The sequence below is a fragment of the Cupressus sempervirens genome, chromosome 10 (assembly GCF_028749045.1).
Source record: "Cupressus sempervirens isolate cs-2001-9-10 chromosome 10, ASM2874904v1, whole genome shotgun sequence".
Classification (NCBI taxonomy): Eukaryota; Viridiplantae; Streptophyta; class Pinopsida; order Cupressales; family Cupressaceae; genus Cupressus; species Cupressus sempervirens.
In genome coordinates this window covers 248,413,606-248,434,703 of record NC_143127.1, presented here as the reverse complement: position 1 = coordinate 248,434,703, position 21,098 = coordinate 248,413,606, and the positions used below count along the sequence as shown (strand labels likewise).

The 21,098-nt window shown below is 35.4% G+C and overlaps 1 long non-coding RNA gene across 1 annotated transcript in view; it reads left to right on the top strand.

Moving 5' to 3' along the window:
* Nucleotides 1–261: 261 nt before the first annotated feature.
* Nucleotides 262–21,098, top strand: part of LOC149533562 (uncharacterized) — a 68,502-nt gene continuing 47,665 nt past the window's right edge. The window contains exons 1-2 of the long non-coding RNA XR_016356959.1: nt 262–916; nt 9,849–10,235. This is a non-coding gene — a long non-coding RNA (uncharacterized LOC149533562). The remainder of the gene's footprint in view (nt 917–9,848; nt 10,236–21,098) is intronic.

Sequence of the window (21,098 nt, the reverse complement as noted above, 5' to 3'; positions counted from 1 at the left end):
ATTAATTAATAATTTTGGTTAAATTAGAACTAGTTGATTACCATTGTATTAGCCTACATTAGCCTACCACAGCAAATACAAAAATAAAATAAAACTCATTTTTCCAATTTTCCTTGAGGAAAAAGCAAGAGCTTGGTGCTAAAAATCTAAGAAAATCATCTCAAACTTTTGAAAAAGTAGTGGTAACAATATTTTAACGGCTCCCTCGAATGACGCGCTATGGCACTGCGTTTTTTGTTTTAATTTTAAAAACCAGGTTGTCCGTAGCCAATCAAAGGGCTTTCTGGCGGGCGCGGATGTTTACAATCATACCGTTGGACAGGAAAAGATAAAGCAGGGGAGAATGAATGAATGAAGAATGAAGAGCAAAGGCTTGTCATCTGCGACTTCATTGATAGCATTCATGATCTGCGTACAAGGCACGATTTCTTTCTTGATTGTGGGCGTGAAGAGAAATTGAGGTACAGATATGCTCATGACCCGTCTCCAATTGAAAATGTTCTAGGAATTCATCGACCCATCAGTTGTATAACAATAAGAATACGAATTTCTCTCGTAGAGAGGATCTATGATAGTGAGGAAAGAAAAGGATTCAAGGTAATTTCAAGATGGGTTCTCATGACCCTTCTCCAATAGAAAATGTATGGTTAATTGTGAAGAGAAGTCGCCAAATACAGTGCAGCTAAGAACCTTGCATTCTTTCACGTTGGATGTCATGGGAAGATATTTATGTTGTGGGTATTCATTGATCCACTAATGACATAACAATAAGGCAGTAATGATCAAATCAGCAAGTCAAGCTTAACAGAGTACCTTTGGCCATGAAAAACAGAGGAATGGGATATGAAAAGCAAAAGAGGCAAGGAGAGGCAGCGAGCAAAGCAATTGAAATGGAAGAATTCTCTTTCCAGGCAATGTAAATCAGTTTCTAATATGCATTATCTCGTACTTCTTGCAATAGGACATGGGCATACTTTGTTTATGCTATTTTCTTTACTTTTCTTGTCGTTGTGCTATGCTTAATTTTTTTGTTGTGAGAAATTTCTATCGACGCCTCTAAATGAAAATATTTCTTTAAAGGGCTTTTTCCATTCACGTTAACCTGTCGCCTCCCCATGCTTAGAATTTCAACTGGAAATACTCTGTTGCCTGTCTTTGTCGTCTTCCATTTCCTTAGGCTTTTCAACCAGGCATCCCTAATATATCATGTTCCAGGTCTCAAACAGCCACTGTTTTAAGCCATGAAGCCATGGTTACAGAGGACAAGGAGGATTTCCAGGTCATCTACCATCTGTTGCTCCTTGAAATATCATTGCTGTCAGACTGAATTGTTATTAGTTTACAACCCACTAACATGGAACTTCACATTTTTTTTTTGATTTTGACCACATGAAAAAAAAGAAAAATAGCTCAAGAGCATCATGTTTTTTAATTCAAGTTATATTTTCTTTGGTTTTCATTTCCAACAAGGCAATATTGAGTTTAGTGACTCTTTTTTAGCTGTTAACAGTTTTAAAGGATTTTAGAATTTGAATCGTACAGTGGGTCCATGGAAATTATCATGTACTTTAGCCTTTCTAATCATAGCACAGTCATCTCTATACTTAGGTTTTCTTGTTATCAAGGCCAGTTATTGTCTTAGGTGGAAAAATACGGCTGTCAAATTTACTAGAAAGAATATTAGCTATTACCATAAACTTGCATCATTCTCTTAACAAATGAAAGAAGAAATTGTTTGTTATGTGGAGGATGTGCCTCATCTATCCTCAGTATTTACTGAAAAGAAAATTGAAACCAATGTCCAAAGTCCTCATGCATCCCACCTACTTAGTTTTCTGTGATGGTCTTGTTAGCAACTTAGCACACATATATGCACCCTTGCTAAATGCAAGCTTAGGTATCTGGTGAAACATGGGATGATGTCTTAGAGTGTAGGCTCCGATAGTTAGAGATCAACCTCTAATCATAGAGTTGGTTTTCCATTTGATGTAGCTTTGGAGAGTGGAAACCAATCCACTTCTTACAACACTCACCGAGGAAAGGGAGAGGAAAGCTAACTGACTAAACATATGATAATGCACCAATAATAGGACAGAATTATTAACTTGCTTCCAAGAGCACAAGATTATCAAAAAATCTAACAATTTCTTGCACGCAATCTCCAACCTCACTAGCATTTACATAAACATTTTGCATGAAGGCATAGTTACAGGGTCATCAGGACCACAACTATAAATGGACCAAATGTTGAAGCACAACATACAACCTGCAATCAGATGATTAACTCTACATAAAGGTATATGGCTGGATAAAAATATACAACCAAAACAATACACATTACACTGAAAATCGCAGGAAGGTCTAAACTTAATTTATTGCCAATCCAAGTTCAAAGGTTACAGGTTACTTTATTACTACAATTTTCTTAAAAAACCAGATATCCTATTCTTGTTGAATTTTTATGCTTTATCTTCTTGCCGAAGCATATTTTCAAAAATGAATAAAAAAACTTTCCTGATTCCCTTGGAGCTAGTTCATGATAGATTAATGACAACAACTCCTTTCATTATACTGGCTCAAAACTTTTGGGCATTTGAACTTTGAAGATTCTTCTCAAAGATTCCTAAAATAATCGACAGACTCCTAAGCATGGCATAGAAGATGATGGTCATTTGATTTATTCAGCTCAAAATAAGGAAATTCTCCCTGTAAGACTCAAACTGCTTTTCCACCTCCTGCATAAATGGATGATGATTTCTAACTGCAATAATTGTCCTTGATTGCCATAAGTCCCCCCAAATTGCTTTTGCATAAAAAAGGGCACGTTTCTTGGCTTCTCACCAATTGATTTTAATTTTTCCAATTGGTATTTGGAACCCAAGGTTTCATCATAGGTAATTCTGTACTCAGCATATCAACTTCATTATATGCACCAGACCAGCAACTATGTTCTTGAGGCCACCATCAAAATGGTTCCGTGGATGATGATGATGCATTTTAAAACATTTTTATCAAATGCAATCCTCAGTAGTCATGTGCCCCGTTTGCTAAGCTTCTAAATAACTGATAAACGATAACTATATTGTGAAAAATACAAGCGAACAGTTTGAATAGCTTCCTTGCTCTTTCAGCTTCATTTAGCATTATGTCAAACAACTTGTATGCTTTATGGTCCCACAATTTGCAAGCATGCTGGAAACCAGTGCTTTCATTACCATTTTATGGAGGCTGCTGGTCAAGGCATTGAGCTTCTATGCAAAATTTTTGAGCAATTGAGTCCTTGGTGTGCACCTATTTTAAAGACTCTCAATGTATGATATTGCTGACCTTCGTTATAAACAAATAGCGGTTCCAATGTCTTGCAATGACTCCTCTAATGTCATAATTATTTGATGCAAATAATAAGAACCCATTTGTTTTTGTATTGCTAGCAGAATTTTTAAGATTACAACCCTCAAACAAGATTTATTCCAGCAACAACATTTCTTTATTCATTAATGGAATTTGACACCCAAGAAGTTCTTTTGCTTCATAAGGTTGTTGGGATGTCCTTCCAGACACCCAAGAAGTTATTTTTAAAGCCATTGCTTCATAATGTTGATGGGACGTCCTTCCAGACTTTCCTGCTTTCCCAGTTGAATCTTAGATTAGTTCTTCTTCGAAATTTTTCAAAATTTTGTATAACTGTCAGAAACCCTTCTATAATCTGAAATCTATTTAAGAATTTACATGCTGGCACTTGTGTATGTATCTTGTCAACTCATGACACCAATTTCTCAGGGGAAGCCTCAGATGTATAGCTTCCATTGACACCACCTGATAAATATAGCCTCAGCCCTCTTCAATTTCGTCAACAAACACCTACTACATTTGTCAATAGCTCTTTCCACATATATGTGTAAATTGAACAAGATAAATACTTGGAACAAAAAACAACCCCTCACCATCAAAGCAATTTTCTCCATGCATTGGAATTCTGTAGTCATCTGAATTTAAAGAAACTTTATCCAACTTAGATTATTGGGTTCTGTATATTTTAAGATGCAATTTGGACCTAGAGTTAGCTCATATGTCCTAATTCAGTAAAGTATGTACATGACAGCACAGCTTCCATTCTTCTGATATACATCAAAACTCCCTTTACTTTCTTTAGTTTTCCTTCCTTGCACAGGGCTTTAATCATTACACTAAATATATATCATCTGTAAATGATATCAAACCCAAGCATTTTTGCATCTGTTATCCACAGAGTTTTACTAGTTCTCCTTCAACAGAGAACTAAGAAGACTACTGCAAGGTTCAATTGCAGGAATGAACCCAACTTCAGTCAATCTACAAATTTCAGAATCCAAAAGTCCATCAATGTAAAATGGTAATGCAAACCTATATAGAGTCACATAGTATCTATGGAACAGTCATATTCATGCATCTGAAATAGGAGTTTCTTGATTTTACCTTATCCTAATGGTTCGTAAGAATGTGAACATTTGTTATGCCTCCTCCATAAGCTTGAACACATGCCAATGATTGAAAAAGAAAATAATGATTTTCCTCTCAAACACCACCCTAAACCTACATGGGGCATCAATGCCTAAACTTTTACAAAGTAGACAACTTCCCTCCCTTTTGATGTACATGTTCATTTGAAACATTAGGGTTCTACGAAAATTTCTGAGATTTAAACTCAAGATATCTTTTCAAGAAAAATAAAAAATGCGCCTTAAACAAAACTCCCTCAAGAGCTTTGAAGATTATATGATACCTTCCTAAAAAATAGACTATTGGAGTTTTTTTTTTGGAAAACTCAAATTAGTTAACAAGTGACAAGTAGGAGCTGAAGGGGCTTTCTAATGAATGATTCATAAGGCACAACACGTGGTGAAGGTTTTGCAAATGGGGTTGCAAGCAGAGTGGGTTTAACCATGGAGGAAACTCCGTAGTTAAGCATGCTCAAGCTGGAGTAGTACTGGGATGGGTGACCTCCCGGAAGTCCTTCACCTCTGTGAGCATCACCTAGATCCAATGAGTGCTAAGTGTTCCATTCATTCTCATGAGAGATGGGTTCAGTGGACACTACTCATGAAATATGGGTCAATGAGTTTGACTCAAAATTCACATAGTTAAATCCTAATAACAAGCTCCATCATAATAATGCATAAAAACATAAACCAAAAATTTGCAACTAGAACAATGAATTTGTAATATTACAAACCAAGCTGAGAAGTGTCACCAGAGACCAATTCAATCTTTGTACCATAGTTCTAGAAATTTTTGTTTACATCTTGATACTAGCATTATCGTAGTATGCAAAGAAAATATTTTATTACTTATAATGCAAAATTATTTATATTCTAGTCCTCTTTCACATTGATCAACTTATACTCAATAGCAGATGAATTATTGTCCTTCTTTGCAACAAAATCTTCAAGTCAAATAACTCAATCCTACACCAGTTATCATCAACAAGATTTATGGATCCCTAATACTAATCTTTCTTCACGAACGAGTATGGTTGATCATTTGTACTTAAGATTCACTTCCAAAATATAGAAATTCAACACATGAATGCTAGTTTTGGTAGCTTGGACAATTGTTTGTCCATTCCCAAGAATTATTAAATAGTTATTTTTTTGGAGACTTTGGCTAGAGTCAAGACAATTATTTATTAATTAATTGTTTCCTTTAGGGACATCTAGCAACCAATTTGTTAGGGTTTGTTAGGGTCTAATTATCCCAATCGTTGATTGAGATTAAATCATGGTCGTTAGTTTTCTAATGAGAGTAGTATAAAAAGGGGTTAGTGGGCATTTGGAAAATGTACTCTTGAAAAACACTTGTAGTGATAGAAAATGAATTTGCAGCGTTAGCAAATAGTTTTGCAGGGATAGCAAGGGTATGGTTAGAGCATTGAGGACAACAACAATCGATTTTCAGTAGGAGAAATTGCTAGAAGAATTTTTGGAGGATATTATTGGAGCTCTGCCACTAAGAAGCAAGCAATTTATGTATCTCTTAATTTGCTGAAGTTTAATATAAATTCCTCATTTGCAGTATTGGTTTTCCCTTAGGGTTTTTTCTAGGGATAATTTTGTTAGGATTGAGCAACACTAAGAGGGGGAGGTGAATTTGTATTGCAACACTTTTAAACAATTTATTCTTTTTACCACAATACAGATAATGCAATACAAATTCACCTCCCCAAGGGAAAACCCCGGTGGAGATGATACCCACAAGATAATGCACTAGTATAAAAGTGTCCTTGTTAGGAGACTTGACCCTATTAGGAGTTGATACATTACAACCAGTACATAAGTCCCTGTTAAAGGTCTTCAATTTTGTTAGGAGTTGATGAGAACAAAAGGAGCTCATTGCTCAAATACAAGGAAGGTTGTAGCTACCTTCAAGAACTCATTGTCAAATACATTAAAGATTACATAAAATTTTTGGGTTATACCCAACGAACTATATATAGCATCAAAATTCTTGATTAGTTCCTGTGGAATCTCACATTTTCTCTACTCTGATAACTAGCATCAAGGCTCACACATTACATAAATACCATTACACATCCTCACGTGCCATAATGCATTCCTTTAAACCACCATAATCCTTTGTTTCTATTGGCTTTACAAGGACTCAACCAAACATATCCATACCCATATCAAAGTATAGAACACAAAACAAAATCATGCTATCTAAGAGTTAAGATCTTGGATGTCATCCCTTCAATGCCGAGTAAATCAATTGTCAAGCCAATTCAATTTACTAAGCCAATTATCTCGAATACCAAAATTGTTCTATATCACTGCCTTCCTGGACTTGCACTACTTCATGATACCATAACTTTTTCTCCATCACATTCAAAACCAATGACCATAATAGTATACCATATACATCATATCCCTATAATTACAAAGCCTTCTGATCATTCCTCTATCATTGTTGACCAAAACTGTCCAACTCTACACTGGATCCTTCTTAGACTTGGATATTTTTCACTTATCTGACTCATCAAAACTTATCATCATGACTGGCAGTCATACCAGAGATGTATGTTGCCATTAATGACAACACTTGCATGGTTGCATGGCATACAGTTGCCAAAAATCTTGCCCTTTGACATTGATAGCAATGTTTAGTGAAAATTGGTTGTGTCCAATGGCAAAAACCAAATAGCTTTATATAGCTAAGGTGACATTTCTCCCCCTTTACCATATAATCTATATACACAAGTCTATCTCTCCCATACAATATTATAAAACATTTTTCTGTCACGACCCCTCTAGGCTACTACTTACAAATCTTCACATACTTATAGATAATTTGTTAAGTATGACATGTGATCGTATCATCAAGTTTTACTTAATTTTTAATTTCTTAGAAGCAATTCATTTAGATATATATATTTTAATATATGAATGTGCTTATGTAGAGGTAAATTATTTAAAATTTTCATGAATAATTAAGTTCTTATAATATTTAATTTGATTTTTGTGAAAAATGAAATATTTAAATATTTTGTGATATTTAATTTGGTCTCTTAAGTATTAAATATCTTTGCAAATATTTAATTAGATTTCTTTAATATATGGTTATCTAAACATCTCGCAATGTTTAAATTAGTTGATTCTTCTAGATGATATTTATTAATTCTTGCATCTTATAATATTGATAATTGATAAGTTCTGAAATTGAAAACAATTTTAAAAGAGAACGTTTGGAACAATTACATTTAATCGAATTTTATTTAATAAAATAATTCTTGAATAATCGATTTAATGGATAGAACATTATTTCACCATCATTCATTTTTATAATAAATATTAAAATTTAAAATCAAAATAAAATTACTGTTGGCCAATTTTGCCCCCCATTCAGCCCATCATTGATACCTAATTTGAGTGATCTTCAATGGGCTAGATCCTTTTATATGGGTTAACACACTTTTTGGTTGGGGTTAACATCTTGTGTTAACTCAGTCTCTTCATGAGCCGAGTTGGCTCGATTCCTTTATTGACCAATCTAGTTCAGTTCCTTCATTGATCAAGATGGCTTGTTTTCCTCATTTTCTGAGTTATAGGTTAACAAACGTTTTCTGTTAGGGTTAGCATTACTTGTTAACCATTTTTGCCATTTTTGAGAATGACTTTGCTGCTCTTTCCGAAATAGCGAAATTTGCTATTTCGGAAGGCTTACCTTTTTGCTTCCATGAAATCGCGAAATTTGCTACTGTCTCCTCCATCGTGCAGTTGGGAATGTGCCAACCAATCATTTTTTCCACGTGGTGGATTCTTATCATGTTGAGTTTCTTTTAATTAGACAATGGTCGTATTTTTGCGTCATTGCTTGGGCCTCTTGTGAAGATACAATGGTTGTTAGATTTTGGAGCATTTTGTGGATATTTTGAGCGCATCTCAGCCGCTCGTTTATTTTGAAGAAAATCTTGGATCTACGGTTGGGTTTTATTCATATGTTGGGGAGATTCTTGTAGCATCTAGGCTGTCTGTTTCAACAAGAGGATCTACATCGACGGTTCACACCTTTTTTGGGCAAATCAGATTTATTCCACGTGGCTCAACTCTGTAATTTTCGCGGCGGGTTAACATTGTGTGTTATCCCATCCCACATTTTTTGACGACTCGAATTGATTTGTTGGGGCCATGACATGTGACAAGGATTGTTTCTTTAATGTTGAACGACATTCTTGGGCCTTGTTTGCATGACACCTTTGCATCTCCGTGCCTCATTAATGATTGTAACGATCAAATCTCATGGGACTTGATTTCTTATGGTTGGGTGCATTTGTTTTGCCCTTCCGATCACTTCACTACAACAAGCTGATTTCAAGATCAGATTTTACTCTGATATTCATTTATGGCTTCTCTGCAACTCAACTCCACTTTGGTTGGGGTTTGAACTTCAAGTTAGATTTGAGTTATGCTTGAACTCTTCAAAAGGCAATTGTAAATACTTTTTTCGGGTTCTTCTCTGTTCTTCTTTGTTGGTATTTTGCAATAGCGTTATGCTCTGCAATTTTTGCCTTACATGAATAGAAAACCTAGCTTCTACCTCATCTTGCTAGTTTGATATATTGTGCATTTTATGCCTTGTATTGATTATTTCTTTTCTGTTCTTTCAAGTTTGTATGTCGTGTGTATCTTGCTGTTAAATGTTGTTGTGTGAACTTGTTTCCTTGCAACATTTATTAGTTTTACCTTTATGTGGATTTTGAAAGAGTAGATTTGGGTCAAGATCTGTGTATTTTTGTGATTTATTCATGTTTTGTGCAGTTATAGATAGAGTTGTAACCGTTATTTCTATGTGGTGCATCACCCCCTTTCCCTTTAGGAATTTAATTTTATGCATTCCTTCTCCCTTTTCCTCTCAAGTGGTAGCGTAGGTGCATCTTGATAGTAAAGAAGTCGACCTTCTTTGGAGATTTAACCTCAGAGCACAAGTCCCACACTTGGAGGTTGTTTCCATGTTACACAAGGTCGCTTGAGGGTCATACCTCAAGCAAGGGTGCCAACTTTTGTGTCAACAATTACCTTGGTAGACTTCCAAACAAAGTCCATGATAAATGTTTATCAAGTTTTCAAATAATTCATAATATTTACAAGCAAAAAAAGGGAAAAGAGTTGAATCACAAAATTTTAATTATAAAGTAATTAATGGTCACTTAGCACTCAATATAAAATAATAATAAGCGAACTTATGAACTACAAGGTATTAAAAAGAAAATAAATGCATATGACAAGCGAACTATATAGAAATAAAAGTATGAGCTGATAAAAAATAAAAGTCCATACTATAGAATGGAGCATTTACTTCTATTACTTCACGCACAGGTCTGGACTGCATATGCGTCCATGCTGGAGAAGAGAGGTGACATTGATGGAGAACGTGGCTGAATGTGAGCAGCCCATGGATGTCTATAGCCACATGTGACCTCTAGAACAAACCCAATTTGATATACGCTAAAGTATATGTGCAGCTATGATCAAATTTGGAAAGAGGATTTTGGAGCAGAAACCCTAAGTTATTGCCGATAGAGAAAAATATAAAGGTGAGTACCATCATTTTCAAGGGCATACTATGCGGCTGGAAAGGGTGAATGAGGAGAGGTTGGAAGTAGTATGCCTGGTTCATCTTGCACCCAGCTTTACAAGTGTTCCTCCTACAAGATAAGACTCCTCTTTTTTGTTTTTTGAAAGAACTTCAATGTCTTAGACTAGGTATGTTGCTCTCTAATTTTATCTTCATATTACTTTTTGTTCTTAAACTGTGTCAGTAGTTTTCTTAAAAAGAGGAAAGAAGAACTATCTGATTGTTATTTGGTTGCTGCTGTAAAAAAATTATAAAATTCTGGAAAGTTTATCTATTTAATCTCTTTTACCTAGCAACTGCTGTAGAATTTACCTAGAATGAGTGCTCTCTATTTGAGAAAATGTCTCACTGTTGTAAGTAGTTGGCTGGGAGCTATTAAAATGAAAGGATTGACATAGAATGAGTGCTATTTGTTTGAGAAAATGTCTCACTGCTGTAAGTAGCCAGTTGGAAGTTATTAAAACAAAATTTGGATACTTCTACCACCATCATTGCCATAAATCTGCTGGCTGGGAGTTGTTTATACAAAATGCACTCCTTGCACCTTTATTTTGTCATGAACATGTTTGCTAAAAGTGATTTTCTTTGGGAAAGGATTGATATAGATCGAGTGATAATTGTTTGACAATATACCTCACGTTATAATGAATGCATAAATATTGTTTCAGACAAACTTATTGTTAGGAAAAATAGTGAATGAATAACAATTGTTTGACAAAATGTCTCACTGTTTTAAATGGTTTGTTGGAAACTATATAACAAGGACTATGCACTACTACTCCATAGTTATGGACTGCGAGCTGTTTAATAGTAAACTGTGCAACCATACCATTATATAAAAAATCTAATTGCTGAAGGTGGTCTATGACAATTCTATCTAATTCTGAATTTTTTTTTATGGAAATGATACTTATTTATTAGGTTTCATGAAAAGGTTTTTGTTCATAGAATAGTAAACAACTTGCTTGAAGTTCTAGTCATATTATTTCTAAAGTTTATCTTTATTTTGGAAATACTATGAACCTTTACTCTGTTTATGGGTTGTATAAATTATAGAACTGATTTTATCTAATACTAAATCAGTTAGTAGAAGAAAGAAATCTGAAAGTAGGTACAACAAACAAGAGTCTGGGTATAAAATTTTATATAAGAATTCGATTTCATTCCTCAATACCTTGTTGTTTAGGATCTCTTTTAGGAAAGAATAGAACACTGGTGTGTTTCAGACATTAATAACAGTAAGGTCTATAACCAGTTGATGCTGAAATAAATAAATTTGGTATACTAAGAGTTAAATATTTGGCTAATAGAAAATGTATATATATGTTGCATCAGCTTCAGCTTAACAAAAGCCTCCAGTCGATAAACTCGAGATATCCAATCACTAAAACCATGTTGAACTGTAGAAACGAATGTGCTTTGGAAATAATAACGGAGAGGAGTAGGGCATGTGCGCATAGCCAAAACTCTTAACACAGTTATATATATTTTTCAGGACAATATCATTGGAGAAGTTAATAGATTTCTCAACATAGTTTAACTATGCTTTCAAAATAAATATTGGTTGGGGTTAGGAAAGATGGTACAGGTTACTGCTTGATTTTTCCGAGTGGGTGTATGATGACGAAGAATTGTTTGAAAATGAAACAAGCCCTTAAAGGGTTGTTGCCATAGTAATTACATCAAACTTAGTTTAAATAGAACTACATATTGTTAGTGAGGGCGCTTTCCATTGGTGTCTTGATCTCATGGGTATAGGTATGTAGGCAGCTTGGAAGGTGAAGGATGCCTCCAAAGCACAGATACCATAAACATAGATTTTTGTGGTTGTTTACCTTTTGCTAAGCTATAAATTCCTAAAACTAATACAACTTTCAAAACAAAAGGATTCTCAGGAAGGTACCTATACTTGAATAGATGCTCGAAAACCTGAGAGGGGGTATAGGACTTAAGAAACATTCGGTAGTTTAGCACCTGGCTATATGCTCGAAACCCAAGGAAGGGTGCAGATTTTTGTTAACTTTGTTTAGAACCTTGGCACACCGTAGGGCTAGATGTAAAATTCTAGCAAGCAACCCTAGACCCAAACGGTCCCGAAGGGTGAATAAACTCTGATTAGAATATAGTGATATTCCTATCCACATAAGAATCCATCCCGAATGGGTGGAACAAAGCCATTTAAAATAATTGTTTATTTATATTTTTACCCAAAAGCGAAGATGGCCCGATTGACCAATCTGTTGCTCTAGGCAGAAGAGCCTAGGTGGCTAAATGAAATTTTGTCCCGTATGTACTCATCTCCTGAGTAATCAATAAAAAAAAAAAAAAAAAAAAATATATGGTGTGAATTCTTGTAATCCCAATATTTCCACATAAGAATCTATCCCAAATGGGTGGAAGAAAGCCATTTAAAACAGTTGTTGTGTAAGCACCATCATATCCTTAGAAAAACAATAGATTACCAGAAGAATGATCATAGTAATTCAACAAGAATTCACACCATACATATATTTTAATTTATTTATTTATTGATTACTCAGGAGATGAGTCCATATGGGAAAAAATTTCATTTAGCCACCCAGATTCTTCTGCTTAGGGCAATAGATTGGTCCAATCAAACCATCTTCACTTTTGGGTAGAAATATAAATAAACAATTTTTTTAAATGACTTTCTTCCACCCATTCGGGATAGATTTTTATGTGGATAGGAATATCACTATACTCTGATCAGAGTTTATTCATCGTTTGGGACCGTCGAGGTCTAGGGTCGCTTGCTAGATTTCACATCCAACCCTATAGTGTGCCAAGGTTCTAAGCAAGGTTAACAAAAATCTGCACCCTTGCTTGGGTTTCGGGCATATGGCCAAGTGCTATACTACCAAATGCTTCTTAAGTCCTATACCCCGTCTTGGGTTTTCGGGCATCCGGCCAGGTATAGGTATCTTCCTTAGAAACCTTTTGTTTTGAAAGTTGTATTAGTTTTAGGAATTTATAGCTTAGCAAAGGGTAAACAACCACAAAATCTATGTCCATGGTTTCTGTGCTCTAGAAGTATCCTTCACCTTTCAATCTGCCTATATATCTGTATCCATGGGATCAAGACACCAATGGAATGCGCCTTCGCTAACAATATGTAGTTCTATTTGTACTAAGTTTGATGTAACTACTGTGAAGACGACCCTTTAAGGGATTGTTTCATTTCCAAGTAGTTCTTCGCCATCATACAACCACTTGAGCGAATCAGGCGGTAACCCATACCATCTTTCCTAACCCCAACCAATATTTATTCTAAAAGCATAGTTAAACTATGTTGAGAAATCTATTATTTTCTCCAATGAGTTAATCCCAAAAAATATATCTATGTTAAGAGTTTTGCCTACGCGCACATGCCTTACTCCTCTCCATTATTATTTCCAAAGCACATTCGCTTCTACAGTTTAACATGGTTTTAGTGATTGGATATCTTGAGTTTATTTTCTGGAGCCTTTTGTTAAGCTGAAGCTGATGCAACATATATATATGCTTTCTTTTAGCCAAATATTTAACTCATAGTAAACCAAATTTATTTATTTCAGCATCAACTGGTTATAGGTCTTACTATTATTAATGTCTAAAACACACTAGTTTTCTATTCTTTCCTAAAAGAGATTCTAAACAACAAAGTATTGAGAAATGAAATGAAATTCTTATATAAGATTTTATATCTAGACTCTTTTTTGTCATACCTATCTAGACTCTTTTTTGTCATACCTACTTTCAGATTTCTTTCTTCTGCTAACTAATTTAGTATTAGATAAAATCAGTCCTATAATTTATACAACCCATAAATAGAGTAAAGGTTCATAGTATTTCCAAAATAAAGATAAACTTTATAAATAATATGACTATAACTTCAAGCAAGTTGTTTACTATTCTATGAACAAAAACCTTTTCATGAAACCTAATAAACAAGTATCATTTCCATTAAAAAAAAGTCTTTTCCATAATAACTTTGTTGTTTTCTTCTTACCTTCTATCTTGTTCTTCAAAAAGTCCTCGTTATGTTCGAGTGATTTAAGAATCTCTTGCACTCTATTCATACATTTCTTGATTGCTTCGTCTATGCTATCATGGGAAGTAGAGGCAAATTTTGGACATGGATTTGTATGCTGTGAAAGAAACCATGACATTTTTGGGTAAGGTAATCATCGCCAACTTGGTTTACCTCATACAGGAAGGAGAAATCAAATCTTCTAATCCCATTTTCTAATGGTGATTTCTTCAATCATCTTTGCCTGTTATTAATTGTCTTACCATCTTCGGGCATATTGTTTCTCCATAACTGCTTTTTTTTTATAGTTCGTAATTGCTTCTTTCCTTGATTAATTCCTTCATATTTGAGGCACCGTTGATCATTGGAATTAGAAAAGTCTTCAGGATGTGTGTATATTCGTGTATCTTTGATCATTTTCAGCTTGCTAACTTGGCTTCGAGCGTGTGCTTTCTGTGGTTCACTAATTTAATTCATCAGTTCATTCCTTTAATATGTTGGTCGTCTTCCATGTCGTGTAATGACCCTGCTCAAGTCTGATCTCAAAGTGTTGATAAGGAACCCAAGGAATATTGTCAAACAATTCACTTGCAACCGCCCAGCTTCTTGGTTTATGTGATCAGACTGATATAAATGCTTGTAGAAGAAACCAAAGTACTCAAAACGCTTAGAAATCAAACTACAATGCATAAACTCTAACCTAGAAGCATCAATGACTCAATTGCATCTTTAACAATGCTCATATATGACTTCTAAATACAAAACATGCACCTACAGCCAACTGATAATTTTAGCTAATAGTTGGTATGCAACCTATATGTTGATAAGAACATCTACAACTATTGACAATTTGTCAAATAGTTGGTATACATCTTCATATCACATTCAAATGAACATTACAATTATGTGAGACTTCCCAAAGATGACGACTTATTGAAATGCAATTTCCTACACAAGTTTTTATGGAAATGCCAAGACTCTTGGCTTACAACATGACCCAACTGAAAATGCCAAAGTCTGATTACATCGTCTACCTACAACAGCTCTATAAAATGCATCTAAATGACATGTAGATAGCATGAAATCTTCAAGGAACCTGTAGCTTGGAGTTGACTTGAGTCTCCAATGGTGAAGCAAGCATTATGTCAGAAGATGAAGACCTCATGAACCCAAATTGAGCCACTTATGCTACCGCCCCTGTTTTTGAAGCAATGGCAGATATAAAATAATATGTAGCCTCTTGGTTGCCAACAAAGCCTCCAACAAGATCGCTTAGACCTCTAATATGAAGTGCCTCCACTCCTAGATGAAATTGTCCCAAGATGAAGTGTCTATGAGCAAAATTGAACCTCTCACACAAGCTGATATGAAGACAAAAGTTTTGGAAATGACTGGTATAAAAATTTGAGGATGCAATGGAACTCCTTCATGCCAAATTTGTGGAAGACTTAACACCAAAATGTCTCCTCAAAGCCCTAAATCGAATCATACAAAAAACTTGGCCAAAGGCCACTAAGTTTTAACAATGGAGCTCAAATAGAAAGTGTGGAGTAACTTTCTCCCAGCTGCAATAATTCAAGTGATATTTCACACCCTCAAAATTGCACACCAATTGAGAGTTTTCGTTCTCAAAGGCCAAAGACAACTGCAGAAACCCTAGGCTCCACAACCATCAAACATCAACATCAACAACGACAAATTTGGATCATGAGAATGAAACCCAGGATGCCTATTTATCCTTTTTCTCCACTTTCTCTAGAAACTTATAGAACATTATTTTATTTTATTTATTAAGTGACTTTATAAGATATTTTATAATTCAAGTCACTTTATTAAATTAATTAAATATAAAGTTACCTTTTTATATTTATTTATTTGATAACTTTATAAATAATTAACTTAATACCACTTATTTATTTAATTAAAATAATTAATTAGTCATCCTCATAAATATTCATTATTTTGGACAACATAATTAATTAAATTAATTAAATCAAATTACCTCCAAAACGGGGACATTATAGTCCGCCCCTCCTAAAATTGCTTGTCTTCAAGTAATTCACCACCTAGATCCCACAAGAACTGCAGAATGTCCTTGTCATCACCAAACAACTCCTGCAACATTTGCTTAAACCATCTGTCGTTTTGTTGTACCAACTCAATACCATCACCAAGTGCCGCAGAAGTATAGGCCTCAAGTGGAAGCAAGCCAAGAGACTGATCATCCTTGCCTCCAAACTTCACGCAAGATAAACTATCATCCCAGCTACTCAGCACATGCGCTCTTGAATTATGCATCATGAATAGGTCATGTACATGAGAATAAAAAATGAAGCTGTAAGCATTCCTCACCATGTACACCTCTAAAATCTCCTCTATGAGCCCCATTTGCAATCCCGACGCACTAGTAGGATCACAAATATTATCAACAATGCTCATCTCAAGACTGGAATCAAGAGAGCTATCATCATCCAAGCCATAGAGTGGATTGTCATATGACCAAGTGGCTTCCACTTCGAACAATGGATTGAGAGTCATCTCATGTTTCTCTTGAATTGCCTTTTTCTTTCTCTTACTGTCCAGTCTTCTAATACAATGCAAGCCTCCATCCATAATACCCCTCAATACATGCCTCCTACCATCAACCTCAAAAGACATTTCCATCTTAGATACATTGTGGGTAAATACTCCCAAGTTCTGGAGCCACTTCATTCCCAAAACTATGTCCATCTCTCCCATGTTGACCACATAAAAATCTAAATGTAACTCATAGTTGTTCAATCTCAAGGCTAGATTAGCAACCTTTCTGGTGCATGCGAGAGTATATCCATCTGCTACTCGAACTCTGAATCCATCAAAATCCTCAACCTCAAGTCTGCACCGAGCTACAAAATCTCCATTAATAAAGTTATGTGGCGCACCAGTATCAAGCATAGCAATGCAATGTCGTCCATCAACTGTCCCTCTGAACCTAAATGTAGTCTCATCCTAAACATTGGCAATATATGCCATGGGAGCAGAAGTCTCCTCACCTTGATCAAGTTCTGAAGCAACCTGTTGATCAACTTCATCAGAATTAGAGTCCTCAAAGTATGCCCACATGAAACGATTTTCCTTGCTCTTCAGCCTCAAAGGGAAATCATGATCCTTTTTGTAAGGCTCCTTGCACCAATAGCATAACTTCTTCTTCCTCAACTCTTCTCGTGTCTTCTCATCCATCACAGGTGCTCATTTCTTTTTCTTGTCTGATTGTTGGGGAGTCTCATTTCTTGTTGAAGGGATTTCCTTATGCAAGCTCTTACTCTTTGGTGCTGCAAACTCCATGCTCCTAGCCTTCTTCATTGCCTCCTGAAGAGTAGGAGGATGAAAGGCTTTTATCCATCCTCTCATTGGCTCTAATAAGCCCTCCATGAATAACACCACCAGTCATCTCTCTGAGATATTGGGAACCATTACTAACAATCTCTGAAAGTCCCCAATGTAGTTCTCCAAACTCCCAACTTGCTTGGGTTGAGCCAAATCTCTAAAGTATGATTCAGGGTCTTTCTTGTCAAAGCATTCCACCAATCTATCCACAAACTCTTGATAAGATGTAATCTGTTTATGCTGCGATGTAACCAACCCATGACACCACTATTCGTGTGCTGCTCCTTCCAGGTGCAAAGTGGCAAACTTGATGGCTTCCTCTTCTGTCATGGGTCGAAGAGCCAAGAAAGTATCCAACTTATGAATCCATGACTATGCAGTAGATTTGCCACTTCCATCAAATATAGGTAATGTAAGCTTATTACTGCTTGAGATCCTTATTCTGATTCTGAGGTCTCCTCTCCTGTCAGGACCTGTAGTAGTCCATCATCGTTTGTACAAAATGATTAAAATGCATGAGCACTCGAGCTCCTGGTGTCAATCATTGCCATTCATCATGAGTAGCCATATATACATCAGCAAAGGTAGGCCCCTCAACATCTTCAACATTCTCTTCTACTACACGTTCTTCTCTCAAGAAGTTGGGTCGTGTAGGTCTATCTGCTATTTTGGAAAGTGTTCTATGAACTCTAGGTGATCCCATTGCACTCCTGTTATCCCCTTGCTCCTGATTCCGTCTGTCCTGTGTGTTCATGCGCTCAACCACGATGGTGGGTGCTTGCAAAGCCTTAGCCATCCGCTCTTGTCCTATAACCATTGCTCTGAAAAATTCCCTTGTTTCTTGATCCTCATTCCTATTGTCTCTTGGTGGGCTATGCTCTTGCCTGTCACCCATGGTGTCTAGCTGCCTGTCAAAATCTTGTTCCCTGTCAAACCTAGCTCACCTGCGAGTGTAAAATCTGTGAGAGTCAACCTCAGGTGGCTACGTGTGATTTCTAAACCATCAGGATGGCTTGATTTACCTCTGATATCATCACTGTATTGACCCTACTCAAGTTTGATCTCAAAGTGCTGATAAGGAACTCAAGGAATATTGTCAAACAATTCACTTGTAACCTCCTAGCTTGCTGGTTTATGTGATCAAACTGATATAAATGCTTGTAGAAGAAACCAAAGTACTCCAAACACTTAGAAATTAAACTACAATACATAAACTCTAACCTAGAAGCATCAATGACTCAATTCCATCTTTAAAAATGCTCATTTATGCCTTCTAAATGCAAAAAATGCACCTACAGCCAACTGATAATTTTAGCAAATAGTTGGTATGCAACCTATATGTTGATAAGAACATCTATAGCCATTGACAATTTGTCAAATAGTTGGTATACATCTTCATATCACATTCAAATGAACATTACAACTATGTGAGACTTCCCAAAGATGATGTCTTATTGAAATGCAATTTCCTACACAAGTTTTCATGGAAATGCCAAGACTCTTGGCTTACAACATGACCCAACTGAAAATGCCAAAGTCTGATTATATTGTCTACCTACAACAGCTCTATAAAATGCATCTAAATGACACGTAGATAGCATGAAATCTTCAAGGAACCTGTAGCTTGGAGTTGACTTGAGTCTCCAATAGTGAAGCAAGCATTATGTCAGAAGATGAAGACCTCATGAACCCAAATCGAGCCACCTATGCTGCCACCCCTGTTTTCGAAGCAATGGCAGATATAAAATAATATGCAGCCTCTTGGTTGCCAACAAAGCCTCCAACAAGATTGCCTAGACCTCTAATATGAAGTGGCTCTACTCCGAGATGAAATTGTCCCAAGATGAAGTGTCTATGAGCAAAATTGAACCTCTCACACAAGCTGATATGAAGATAGAAGTTCTGGAAATCTGAGCATGCAATGGAACTCCTTCATGCCAAATTTGTGGAAGACTTAACACCAAAATGTCTCCTCAAAGCCCTAAATCGAATCATACAAGAAACTTGGCCAAAGGCCACTAAGTTTTAACAATGGAGCTCAAATAGAAAGTCTGAAGTAACTTTCTCCCAGTTGCAATAATTCAAGTGATATTTCACACCCTCAAAATTGCACACCAATTGAGAGTTTTCATTCTCAGAGGCCAAAGACAATTGCAAAAGCCCTAGGCTCCACAACCATCAAACATCAACATCAACAACGATAAATCTGGATAGTGAGAATGAAGCCGAAGATGCCTATTTATCCTTTTTCTCCACTTTCTCCAGAAACTTCTAGAACATTATTTTATTTTATTTATTAAGTGACTTTATAAGATATTTTATAATTCAAGTCACTTTATTAAATTAATTAAATATAAAGTTACCTTTTTATATTTATTTATTTGATAACTTTATAAATAATTAAATTAATACCACTTATTTATTTAATTAAAATAATTAATTAGTCATCCTCATAAAATATTCATTATTTTGGACAACATAATTAATTTAATTAATTAAATCAAATTACCTCCAAAACGGGGACATTACATGCCGACATATAATAGTGCATCCAAAGTCAGAAGCAAAGTGACAAGAAGATGGAGCTGTGGGTGAAAATAAACACCTATAGAAAAATGTGCAGTCAGGGTCCTAGCCATTAGAGGGATTGAAGTCATGCGTTGAACTGGGTATGGAAGTAACTATAATAGTTGACCAAAAGACTTACATCTGGAGCACATACCGTTGGACTAGCTGGAATGATTGTCATCGATTATGAAAGGGAGTTTGATTTCTTACATTCAAACTTCAATACTTTTTATTACTATATGAACCCTTAAGCAATCTATATTTTGTATTTATCACGTCAATGGGAATAGTGTATAGCACTGTTAGGAAACATTAGGATAAAATGACAAGACTTATGTGGAAATATTAGCTGCAGCCTTGAACTGATTTGATATCTTCATAAAAGTGGGAAGATAATGTACAAATGGAGGTTTTTTTCATCTTTAGAGGGAGATTTTAGCTTCAGAGGGAGACTTCATAATTAAAAGGGAGTGCTTATGGAATCCCCTTCATTCTCATATATGCTTATGATACTTGTGGTATTTGTAAAATTTGAGACTTAAATGGAGCTAAGTCTTGTTTTGTTATGCCTATTTTATTCTTGTGTGAATAAATGAGATTGTAAGAATCAACTATGATAACTCTTTTGCTCTTGGTGTGATCATCATGTGGAGAGAATCTATGATGGGAGTTAAATGTCATGTTGAGTGATTCCATGACAATTCATGTGCATAGAATATGTGATTGAAAACTTAGCTAGCATTCTTACAAATTTGTCATGTTAAGTGATTCCATGATTATTAGCAATGAGCAAATTGGTATCTTAGTGTCATGTTTAGAGATACCAAGAGAACATCACAAAAGCTATTTGTGTTTCCTGTAGGGTTTTTATGTTGAGTGATTCCATGAAATTTTTATAGGATCCATGTGATTGGATTTTATTATTGATATTTTGGTTGCAGCTTTATGTGATTAATCAACTAAAGATCTCTCTTTGCCTAAGAGGGAGTGTTGAAGATTGTAGTTGCGATAGAGATCTTTATCTTTG